Genomic DNA, 13,241 nt, shown 5'->3' on the forward strand with positions numbered 1-13,241 from the left:
AAGCAGGTTATCTATTCGACGTAAAGTCTGCACAAGTAGCCGAATTGATAGCTATGATAAAAGCTTGCAAAATTGGGAAAAACCTACGCATAACAGTGTATACTGACAGTCAGTACTGTTATGGGGTTGTGCATGACTTTGGCCAGTTGTGGCTACAGAGGGAGTTCCTGACTTCATCAGGTACCCCTATTCGAAATGGAAAGGTTGTTCAAGACCTTTTAGAGGCAATCCAGTTACCAAAGGAACTGGCAGTGGTAAAGTGTGTCGCTCATAAAAAAGACATGGACACTGTATCACTGGGAAATGATTTTGCTGATCGAGTGGCTCAATGGTGCGCCAGAGATCGGTATATCATAAATCCAAAACGAGGGGGGCCAGGAACCAGCTGCCAACTTCAAGTGTTTGAAGAAGTGCCTACATGGGATGAAGTGAAAGAGTGGCAGCAGGCGGCACCTTGGCAAGAGAGAGAGAAGTGGAAGGAAGATGGGTGTAGACCAAGACGTGTGGATGGTGTCATCTTGGGCCCAACTGGTATGCCTGTGTTACCTAGACACTTACTTAGCACAATGGCGAGATTGATACATGAAGGATCACACATTGGTAGGGACGCCATGATTCTAGTGTTCCAACAGACTTGGTACAGTAAAAAGTTCAGGAAGGTAGCAGAGTCCCTCTGCCAGAGGTGCCTGCCATGTCAAAGGATGAACGCTGGCAAAAGAACTTCGGTGGAACTGGGGAAAATTGGGAGGTCAGGGGGTCCCTTTGTGAGAATACAAGTTGATTTCATCACCATGCCACGTTGTGAAGGGAAGCGATATGTCCTTGTCATGGTCTGCCTATTTTCAAAGTGGGTGGAAGCTTTCCCTACTCCCCAAAATGACGCAATGACAGTAGCTAAGTGTTTACTAAAAGAACTGATACCTAGGTTCGGGGTTCCAGTCACTATTGAATCAGATAGAGGCAGACATTTTCAGAATGAGGTGATCGACGAACTCTGTAAGGCCTTTGGAATCACACAAAAGCTTCACTGTGCGTACCGTCCAGAGGCTTCTGGAATAGTGGAACAAGTAAACGGAACTATCAAAAACAGATTAGCAAAACTGTGTGATGCATCTGGCATGACTTGGGTGAAGGCCCTGCCCTTGGTCCTGATGGGACTCCGAAGTGTTCCTGACCGCAAGACAGGCCTAAGTCCCCATGAAATCTTGATGGGAAGAGTGATGAGACAAGCATGGGTACCAGGAAGCAAACTGTTGAGTATTACTGATGATTTGGTGCTTGAATACTGCAAGAGATTAGGTGACCAAGTGCGTTCTATCTCTCGCCAGATCGGAGAAGACGCCATCCTCAATCCAACGACTCCTCTCCACAAACTGGTTCCCGGAGACTGGGTAAAAATAAAGAAACATACTCGGAAGAGCTGCCTGGAGCCAAGGTGGGGAGAGAAGCGTCAGGTGATCCTGGTAACAACCACAGCAGTAAAGTGTGCAGGGGTTCCACATTGGATACACGCCAGCCACACCCAGAAGGTATTACCAGACGGAGAGCCTGAAGAAGAAGGGCGTCCAGCAGAGGACTCTGCAGGAGCCAGACCAGAAGTAGCTGACGACGTACAGCCCAGTACCAGTCAAGCCGTGGGATCAGCAGACGTTGGCCCAGGAATAGTTGATAACAAACTACCAAGAGCCCAGCCTGCTGAAGGGGTCCGAGAAGCTGAGCCAGAAGTAGCTGAAGACGAGCTGCCAAGCATATGGCCAGAGGAGTGGATACCATTGATTGATCTCACCGAAGACCCCATCAGAACAAGCGAACGACTTTGGGAAGGTAGAGAGTGGACTAGAGAGGAAAAGCAAGGCACAGGCGAAGAACCTCAGGATCTTGAGATTCACATCAAAACTGAGGAAGGAGAAGGTCAGACAGGGACAGAACAAGTGATTGATACTCCTCCATTGACTCCTGATGTCGAGAAGGGACAGACTAGAGACAGTGTAATAGTTCGAGCAGAAGAAAATCAAGAGATCGAAGTGCTTGAACAGGATCAGATAGGATTAGGAGAAAGTGTTCAGGAAACAGAAACAGAGACATTTGAAAAGCAAAAACAAAATTCTCCTGAACAAGGCCAGATTAGTAACCAGGCAGAAGAAATAGATGCTAGCCCTGGAAATAGTCAGATAGAAGAGGAAGAAACTGAAACAGAATTGCCACAAACTAATGAAAACAAGAGGGCAAGAGAAGAGAACGAGGTCTCAGTACCAACAAAAAGACTTAAGAAAAGAAAGCATATTGAGCCTGGATACATAAAGAAATTGAGACTGAGAATAAAAACAGTAGAAGAAAAACGTGCAGAAGAAAGAAGAAGTGCTCGCATAGCAGAACAACCAGAAGATACCTCCAAAAGAAGGAGTGATCGAATAAAGAGACAAAACAAAAAGTACAAGTCTCTTGAATGGACGCTTGTTTTGGAAGAATTTGAAGATCTTGATATAACTGACGAAAGCGACGGAGAACCCGTCCCTGAGTACTCTGCTGAAGAAGAAGACGAGCCACCGTGAATTTGCACAAAGTAAGCTACTGGTGTAAAGACACAAAGAGGGGTCGAGAAACTTCTTCTGAGCCAAAATGTCTGATTCAAACGTGAATGGTAGACCTAGTTGCAGTCGTTGCAAAACATGCTGCAAGGTTTGTGTATGTAGTATAGTTATACTGATATTACTCTGGATAGGACTAACAGTTTTCATTCCTTTTGCGGTGAGCAAAAATACTAATATTGTCCCTACTGAAATTGTAAATACTGACAGTGAGGAGCTGACAACACAGAGTGTAGCAAGACATGAGAGAGCACTTAGACAAACAAATCGAGACTTAGAAGCATCAGATGAGGGAGGACTACATTATCATGGAGTAAAGAATAGAACGCATTTAAATGTTTTCGCAAACTTGTTAATACACTATGTAGAGACTATGGAAATTGAAGATTGCTATGTCTGCATGAAGCTACCTACCTCTGTGGCTGAAGGCGTGACATACCATCACTTGCCTCTGACATATGGAATTTCCTGTAGCATTTTAGCTAGTTTATTTTACAAAAGAGGACCGTTACAGTACTATTACTCAAACAGTGACGTGATCTTTTCTGAACTTCCTATACGTGGGAACTTGAATCCTGTACATACCAAAAGTGACGTTACTCGCTATATGGGCGAATACTTTTTGACTATAGGTAATATAGACCTAGGTGACGCACACAGAGATAACTTGACCTGTTCTTTGCGTGAGCAGGAAAAGATGTTCCTGAACATGGCAGAGAAAAGGAGAATAAAAATAAAAAGAAAGGCAGATGACGAAACACAGAAAAGGCCAAAATGGGCTGAGAACATGGAAGGCACCTCAAATGGTGGAGCGGGTCCTGCTCTGTTGCTGGATTTTGAAAAGAAAGGCAAGCTATGTCTTCACCGCGAGAAGACTAGCTATTATAATAACATTTTCATTGGTTCCAGTGAATGCGAACATAATTACAAGGTAATTGGAGGTTGGGGTTTCAAAAATGTGTCAGAGCCTGTGTTTCCTGGAATTTATTATATATGTGGGGACAAGGCTTATTTCAAATTGCCGGATCACTGGTATGGAAGCTGCTATTTTGGCATTGTCTTCCCGAAAATATACCATGTGAACAAAGTTACTGGAAGCAGTGAAAATACTAATGGCTTAGTGCGTAGTAAAAGAGAAAGCATAGGGGAAATAATGGGTAGTATTTTCAGTGCACTGATACCTGGAGTGGGAGTGGTTCTGAACACTCACAGAATTTGCAAATTGTCCACTATAGTGGATGTGTTGTCTACTGACACCGCTCATGGATTTCTGCTGGTCAATACCGAAATGGTTGCGATCAGATCAATGGTTTTGCAGAACAGACTTGCTCTTGATACCTTATTAGCAAAGGAGGGCGGAGTCTGCCGGATGTTGAAGGCGCAACATTGTTGCACTTATATTCCGGACAAAAGTGTACAGCTCAAAAGATACGTGAAAAACATTACTAATTTGGAAAGGGAACTCAAACCACTCGAGGTTGACAGTGCCTGGAAGAGACTGGTAGATGGTCTCTCAAATGTAGGTCATTGGTTTGCTAGCTTAGGTAAAAGCTTATTGTTTAAGATACTGATGCCAATTGGAATTAAAGGTCTTATCCTATTCTTCATATTTGTCTGTTGCAAATGTCGCAAGCACACCGGAAAGCATCAAGTGAATGCGAGAGGAGTGAAACGAAGTGTGGATGAACTTGAATTAGAGGAAATGAATAATCAGATATACAAAAGGGTGAAGAATTCTCACCCTACCAAAAATGAGAGAGAAAAACTGAATAGCTTGCTGGAAGAGATAGAGCTGTATAAGGTGTGATAAGTTGGCATCTGGTTCCATTTTTGTGATGATAGTAAATATCATCAAAGAGGGGATTGATGAAGCAAAGCTTCGCATTTGCGACTTGCTTTTGTCATGAACCTCGTCCATGTATAACCAAGTAATAATTTGTACGTCTTACTAACGTTTATTTCATGTTTGAAACAAAATCAATGAAGCTTGCCTATGTGTATTTCTAATACGATTAATTTGAGTCCTAAAAATGGCCGCTGCTTTGAAATAGCTCCTGCGCATGCGTCAGTCACACTCACGTGTCCTGACGTGTTTGGAGGGAAATAGTTGCGCATGCGTAATACATAGTTTTGGCAATAACGTGGTACTGCTCGTGCCATTGCTCTTGTGCCTGTGTATATGTAGCTAACATTTAGACTGCATAAGTATAATTTTTAGTGATAAGTTGAAAGTACAAACCCAATGATGTGTTTTCATATCGTTATTTCTATGTATTAATGTGTTTTCGCTTACTTTTCATGTATCCTCGACTCGGAGGGGTGCTGGGCTGGGGAGACCATCTTGGAGGGTACTTGTGCGCAGACTCGCCAGAAGCCATCATGGCATTGAATTGCTGCCAAAGAAGGTTGATACCAGAAGCCACCCTGGGAAGCTGTACCTTCGCCCCGCAGCATCACGATATTGTTCCATTATGTTGCTAAATGTATTTCTTTCACTGTATTCTGCGCAATTTTCTCATGGGAACCCCAATCTTGCTAGGCGGTGCCCAGAGATGTAAATAAGGCCTCCAAATAGTCTGTTCTGATTGGTGTGTTACCCAAATCCTATTTTAGGACCAATCCAAATTGAGGGATTCTGACACTTTGCAACATTGGGGGGTGGTACACCGTCCCCAAACTGTATATCTACCCTGGGTTCACCTAGGGAAATCGTCCGACTTGTCTGGTTTAGCTGACCTGTCACTGACCCATCGCACTCAATAGGTGACTGAAGATACAGAGCACTGCGGAGTACTCTGTCCGAAATTGACCATAGACTAAGGTCCTACTGAACCTTAAAGTGCTGGCGAAGCACTTTGCTGGGAGTTCGCTGACCCAATCGGGGTCTTGATCGATAGCTGCAGAGAGGGTGGAGCGCAGGCGTTGCTTCCAAACTGCGGGTGAGGTCCTGTCCTGAGCGGTCCTGTCCTGAGGGTTTCCTGTCCTGTCCTGAGGTCCCGTCCTGATTTCTAATCTGAGGGTTTCCTGTCCTTTCCTGGGTGTCCATTCTGCACCTGCTGTCCATTGAGGGGTATCCTTCCTTGAGGGTTTCCTGTCCTTAACTGACCCGTGGCCAGGGTTTGGTTTTCACACCAGTCTAGGTAAATATTGCTCTGAAATCTTTCAAACTTGCACCTTTCTATTTTTCTGTCTTTTGCTTCAATAAAGACACACCTTTGCACATGTGGATTTTTCCATGCTTTGCCGCAAATTATTGAAACGTAAAGTCATTGCATATTTCCATAACGTTTCCCATGTTACCCTACCTGTTAGAAATCATATTTTGCATTGCAGTTTGTCATTTCCTGATATGGTCTAGAACGGCCTTTCTTAAACTGTCCAAAGAAATTTTGCCCTAGATGCATAGCATTTCCTGTTGCATCCCATATTTAGTATTCCCATGATTACCCTGACTTTATTTCTCTATAGTTATGTACTTTTCATTATCTTGATTATCGATTGTCTTATCCTTGTAAATCTAATGCTTACTGAGAACGAACTTTAGATAAAGACTTTAAAACTTCCAGTTGTCCGTGGTCATTTACAAAGGTATTGAATGTCATTTTGAGTTGTATTTTGCTGCCTTTCCTTTTACAGCTAGCTCCCTGATCCATTGTGGTCATAGGTACCCGTGTCGGTGGATGGTAAGTCGGGTACACTGAGTAATTACAATAGGGAATTCACACAAATTGGTAGCAGCCCGTGAAGTCACCCGGTCAATGTATATGGTGAATTGAAATATATGGGCCGGAAGCGGCGAAATTATTGGTTGGGTGACCTCGCGCGCTCTAACAGTATATATCATGATGATATTCTAATATTTGGGAATGATGTGAATGAACATGATGTACATTTAAAAGAAGTGCTTGAAAAATTGTGCGAGCGCAATTTAACCATTGAAATGTAAAAATACAAATTTAGATCTAATTCTATTAACTATCTTGGGCATAACATAACTGGAGAAGGTGTCAAACCTAAGAGTGATTTTGTTTCTCCTATTCAAAACATGAGTTCTCCTTCCAACAAGGATGAATTAATGAGATTTTTTGGCATGGTATTAGGCCAAGTTCGTGAACAATTTTGCAGATTTGAGCACAAAAATGAGATGTCTTCTATGGAAGGGTGTTCGTTTTGTCTGGTCAGAGGAATGTGAGAAGGAATTTACTAACACCAAGGAAAGATTGAGTACCGATCCTTCTCTTCGAAGATTTGATCCCATGATCAAATCTATTCTTACTACTGATGCCGGTGAAAGAGGTCTAGGAGCAGTTTTGCAACAACATGGTCTATCTGGAATGCAAACTGTCATGTTCCTCTTGCGCAGCCTAAGAGATGCAGAAACCAGGTATTCTGTGGTTAAGAGGGAATCTCTTGCAGTTTTCTGGGCTGTCAGGAAATTAAAAACATTTTTGTGGGGAGTGGATTTTGAAATCCGCACAGATCACAAACCCTTAATTGAGATCTTTAACAAGAAAGGTCTTGATTTGATTTCTAGCAGGTTTACTAAGTGGGTCATTGGCTTACAAGAGTATAATTTCTCACTGAGGTATATTCCTGGTGTCGATAATGGGGTTGCTGACGTATTATCACGCCTCACTCCTAAAGAAACTTTCTCAGATGATGATATGGATGAAGAGGGAGGTCACGAAAATTGTCAAGATGTAATCCACATATGAATAATTTATTGCATTTGGACCACAATGTGCGTATCATTGATAAGACACGCAATCATCAAATGTGCGTATCATTGAAATAACAAGACACGCAATTGTTAAATGTGCAGATCATTGACAGGACATGCAGTCATCAAATGTGCATATCATTGAATTAACAAGACACACAATTGTCAAATGTGGCGTATCATTGAATATGTGCAATAAGATGCTCAAACATCAATGTAATGAGTGTATCATTGATTCAACAGAATACACTGTTGTTGAATGTGCGGATCATTGAAATAACACGCATCCAAAGAAATTCCAAGAAATATGGCACACAGTTTAAATGTGTGTATCATTGAATCAACACGCAACTCAAAAACCCAATATGAGCGTATCATTAAATGCACGCTCTCGGACGCTCTCGGCAACAGCTTTCCTTGCTGAGCGAAGTTCCTCCCCGAGTCACGATAACCAATCAAATCTGCCTTCAAACGGAACAGCCTTACTCGCAGTGTGGACGAGCAGAGGGGAATTTAAGAGCAGCGGAGAACTGAAGAGAATCCAAGGTAAGTGATTTGTCAAATAATAAATGCTTAAGATTCAAACAGTAAGAGACAACAGCCTCGGGACACAAGCTGGAACAATCAAATGTTATCAAGCTGCGGACCGCGCAAGGTAATACACAAGTCCAGCGGCAGTTAAGAACGCTCCCTCAAACGGATGTGCAGTATCAAATCAATCGAATGGGGTCCAAAGAGTCCGACGAGCCCAGAATTAAATTATATGACCAAACTGGACAAAACACAACAAAATAACGCCGAAGTCCAACACGCAGATGCTAAAAACACATTAATAAAGTGTAACTGTACCTAGTAATTTCTCACGATTTAGTTGAACCAAAAATCATAAATCGGAGCTTGTAATATTTAAAGTCGTTGTTATTGTCTGAAATATAAAGTTACAGAAAGATGCATAAACAGAGGCCAAAAAGGTTATCTCTCACCAGAGCTTCCTTGTGAGACTGCCAGTAGTAAATTCCTGTGTTGAGATCTTCAAATGCCAACTACCGACTACGCCAGTGTAGTATTTTTGAAGTAAGACACCGAAGTCAAGCAAGGTGAAACCAGCAGGTTTAATCCGTAATGAAGATCCTATCCAACAGTAACAGCCACAGCATCAACTGACACTAAGCCTCTAGCCCACCAAGACATGACATCAGAAGATTCCATGACATCCCAACATTCTAGATGACAAGGGAGGGGAATTGTTCTGGTTGAGTGGGGTGTGTTATTGAGGTGGGTCCCTGGTTTTTAGAAATTTGGGACTCTAGGGCTGCATAATTTCTCTATGGCTCTCGCTCCTTCTTTCTCAAATCTCCCTCCCCTATTAAGTGTGATATAGGGTAACGTAGGGTGTAAGTAAAAATTAAATGTAAAGGAATCAGTGGATCTAATCTGCAGATGGGGAAATATTCCTGCTTCTTGCTATCTAATATCATTTGGTTCCTGCTCAAAACAAGCAGATCAAAGTAGGGGGTGGAGAGGAAAAAAAAAAAAAGGAAGTAAGGGACGCAGAAAAAAAAGTGCTAATAAAATAAAGAAAAAAAAACATAATAGAATAAGTAGAAACATTTTATATGAGAGATAAAGTACCAAAGAAATATATATAAATATAACAGGAGAGTAAAAAAAAATAAAAAAAAAAAAATAGAAAAGGGGATCTTTAGCTCCACTCTTCCGAAAGTGGCGCTTTGTGGGGGCTCAGTAAAGGGTAGGGAGTACCACTTAACCGGCCTTGTTGCGGTTGGTTAGTACTAGGGTTCCTTATGGGGGGGGGGGCACGTGAGTGAAGGGGGTTGGTGAGAAAAGTAAAAATTGTTCCTCATCTTTGGTTTGGTTGCTGACTTATTATTTTAACATCACACCGCCTATGATTATGGCTAGTGATTTAGTCAATGATTGTTTGTTTTTCTTTTATAGATATAGGTGTAGTGGACGGTGTATTGATTATGGGTAAGCTCAGGATCCTCTCCTGGAATGTTAATGGCCTGCGCACCAAACCAAGGGCAAATAGGATCTTACAATATTTGGGGGATTCTGATGCGCAGGTCATTATACTCAGACACATTTAGTTGAGGCTGAGCTTCTTAATTTGGTAAAAAGGAATAGGTGGATAGATTTATCAGTTTCTACTTCTCAATCGCTTAATGTAAGAGGTGTGACTATTCTTTTTAAAAAAACGATCACTACCAGATTAATCAGGCAGTTGGTAGATACAGGGGGTAGATGGGTAATCACCTTAGTAGAAATAGGGGGTTCACGCCTGACGTTAGTAGGTTATTATCGACCCAATAGAGATGACTCTTCAGCTTTGGAGGCTTTATTTTCTCAGCTTTTGCACTTCCCAGGGCCTATTATTATAGCAGGGGATTTTAACATCGTGCTCGATTATGCTCTAGATAAAATTCCATCTAGTCGTCAACAAATACTTTCTAAGTCTAGAGCTTTCTTACTCAACTGCATGCATCAATATGGTTATACTGACATCTGGCGTGCAAGGGCAGGTCTGCTACCTGGATTTACGTTTCGCGATCTTAAATATCACCATCAATCGAGGATTGATTTTTTCTTAATTAGTCGCAGTCTGACAGATTCTTTAACCAATGTTAGTTATCTACCTTCTCACTCCGCAGTAGTACTAGGTCTCGCTGGTATTGTGCAAGTTCCTAAAAGATCGTGGTCTTTTGATCGCTCTTTCTTTTCATCGACAGACGACGTCTCATATCTAAAATTAGAGGCACGTGAATTTATGCGAGTCAATATCGGCACTGCGGGGTCGGACTCCGTGTGGGATGCTTTTAAGTGCTTCCTGCTCGGACTCATTAAGAATAAGATCGTTTTCCGCAGGAGGCAGTTTACTCAAGAAGTGGCGTCTATTGAAGCCAACCTCTTAACAATACAGACGGAACTAGATGCTTGCAGTGGTGCTTCCAATCTTACATTAGTTAAACAGGAGAAACAGTCGGAACTTAAAATGCAATTGGCCTCTGTTTTAAATCAGCAAATCCTTCAGAAATGGGAAGCTAGTAAGTTAGCCCATTTCGAATTCGGCGAGGGTGCCGGCAAACTGCTGGCCTGGAAATCTAGAACTGATCAGGCGCGGAATTACATTGATTCAATTGCATCTAGTTCAGGGACCGTCTCATCTGATGTAGAAATCAGAATGGCCTTCAAAAAATTCTTTGAGAATATTTATCAGGAGGATAAAAATATCTCCCCTGAAAGCATTGGTGAGTGGCTGAATGACATCTCCTTACCATCGCTTTCTTCAGAGCAAAGAGCATTCGTAGATAGTGTAGTTACAGAGGAAGAGGTGGAGTCTGCAATATGTGGGAGCAAGGGGGGCAAAGCTGCTGGCCCCGATGGTCTCCCAGCTGAAATTTATAAAAACCTTGCAGGTGAAATCTCTCCCTTCCTTACCGGGCTTTTTAATCAAATATTGCAGGAAGGGGCCCTTCCGCCAAAATCCTGGAACAACGCGTCTATTACATTGATTCTTAAACCGGGTAAGGATCCCACGGATTGTGGGTCGTATTGTCCTATATCCATTCTCAACGCCGATTATAAGATCTTTGCGTCACTCTTGGCTAAGAGATTGGGTAAGGTTGCCCCAGATATCTTACATCCTAACCAGAAGGGCTTTGTCAGGGGTCGTCAGCTCTTCGAATTGACGTATGACTTGATAGGAGCCATAGATATGGCTACTTCCAACTCTCTGCCGCTTGCTATTCTCACGTTGGATGCCACTAAGGCTTTCGACAGGGTCAACTGGTTGTACCTGTCGGGGGCCTTGGCTAAGTTCAACGTGGGTGAGCGTTTCCGCGGTGCTGTGAAACTACCCTATCATAGTCCGTCGGCATCTGTTCTGGTTAATGGTGGATTGTCCGAACCTTTTAATGTCACAAGAGGAACACGACAGGGCTGCCCTTTATCCCCATTGCTTTTTGATCTTTATATCGAGCCCTTCGCTCAAAAATTAAGAGATAATATCATCAAGCCTTTTAAATATAAAGCTTGGGAAAGGAGGGTGGCCCTGTATGCGGACGATGTCATGATTATATCCTCAGATATCAGAACCGCAATCCCTGCTGCCATTAAGCTTGCCCTCGAATTCGGGAAAGTCTCGCGGTATGAGGTAAATGCCTCAAAAACTGAAATAATGGTGTGGAATAGTGACGTTACTGGATTAAATGAGCAGCCCAGTACAAGCTTAAGATATCTGGGGTTAAAAATTGTCAAAGATATTAACTTGTCTCTACCAATCTATCGGTAGTCGCCAAAGAGTGTCAGAAATTATTGGGTTCCTGGGGGCACCTCCCCTTGTCGGTTCTGGGCCGTGCAAATCTGGTAAAAATGTCCATCTTACCTAAATTGTCCTTCTTATTTAATACGATTCCACTCTATTTTGATAGATCTTCCTTGGCTAAACTACAGGCGGACATTACTTCATTCATTTGGAAAAAAAAGAATGTAAGGATTGCTTGGAAAAAAATAAGGCAGTGACGAGAAAAGGGGGGGCTGGCAGGGCCTGACTTGCAAATATACGCATGGGCATTCCAACTATCACATGCACGCATGTTATTAAAAATGCCATCAGATCAGGGAGTAGGGAGGGTGTTCTCTGCCATGTTGGAGGGCGAAGGAGTTGGGCAGTCGGGTTTTTTATTTAAGTTTGGCGATCCTAAATACTTCAAAAAGGTCAAACTTAAGGTACTACAGAGTCTAGCTAAAACCTGGTTTAATATTTGATCTTCCACAAAACTGGGATATCATTCTTCCAGATCACCCATATGGGATCTCCCCGCCGCCCCAGGCTGGGTGAACGATACGCTAGCAATCCCATTGAAGGAGGCGGGAATATCCACATGGGGGGACTTATTTGTGGAAGGGACTTTACTTCCATGGGAACATGTAGTGAATAAAATAGGTCCCAGTTTTTCAAGATTTAAGTATCTACAAATATTGAGCTGGGCACAAGCTTTCTCAACCCAAAACCCTCGTCTCTGTAACTTCCCACTGGGCGGAGGTAGCCAATTGGAATCTCTCTTGCTGGATAAACCGGTTGCTACAAAATAAATTGCTGTATGGTATAATCTAATCTTGGAAGAGATTGATGGGGAATTTATTCTCCCTGAACAACTTTGGGGTTCTATGTTGCCTAGCCTGAATGTAAATGACCTTTGGATAAAATCTTGCACTGTGTTGTGGGACCTAGTTAAACCAGCGTGGCTTCGTAGAAACCACTTATTTACTCTACACAGGGCATACTACTCTCCACAGAGACTGTCTAAGTTTTTCCCAGGTGGCCCGGTGGATTGCGCTCGTTGCGGCTTAATATCAGCCTCCGATGCCCACCTTTTTTTAATGTCCCCATATGTCATCATTTTGGGACGCTATAAGCAAGTAACTTACAACTTCTCTGGGCTTTTCATTGGTTATCGATCTTCGCCTGGTTATCTTTGGTATCTTGGATCAGAATCGGAGCCCAGCTAACAACCTTCTGTTCTATTGCATGTTGGTGGCACGCAGAGAAATCTGTAAGCGATGGAAAGCCGCCGCCCCTCCAACTCTCCATGACTGGTGTCTATCAATTTCTCAAATATCGAAATTGGACCTAGCCAGGGCTGGGAAATCAGATAAGAGAGCTTTTTGGCTTTTGTTTGATTGGCCTAATTAGCTGCTTGTTTCTCCCCCCCCCCCCCCCCCCCCCCAGTCCGATGATTACCTAGCCATGGTATAATCTCCTCGCTAGTCCACATAGGTATCTATAAGATACGACAGTGGTTTAAGCATTGGTGTCACTGGCTCATGGTAAACTAGCCGTTAACCTGACAACAAGGCACTGGGCTTGGTATGGTATAGGCTGTAGCTGTTGGGTTGGCTCCTCCTGATCC

The sequence above is a fragment of the Lissotriton helveticus genome, chromosome 9 (assembly GCF_964261635.1).
Source record: "Lissotriton helveticus chromosome 9, aLisHel1.1, whole genome shotgun sequence".
Classification (NCBI taxonomy): domain Eukaryota; kingdom Metazoa; phylum Chordata; class Amphibia; order Caudata; family Salamandridae; genus Lissotriton; species Lissotriton helveticus.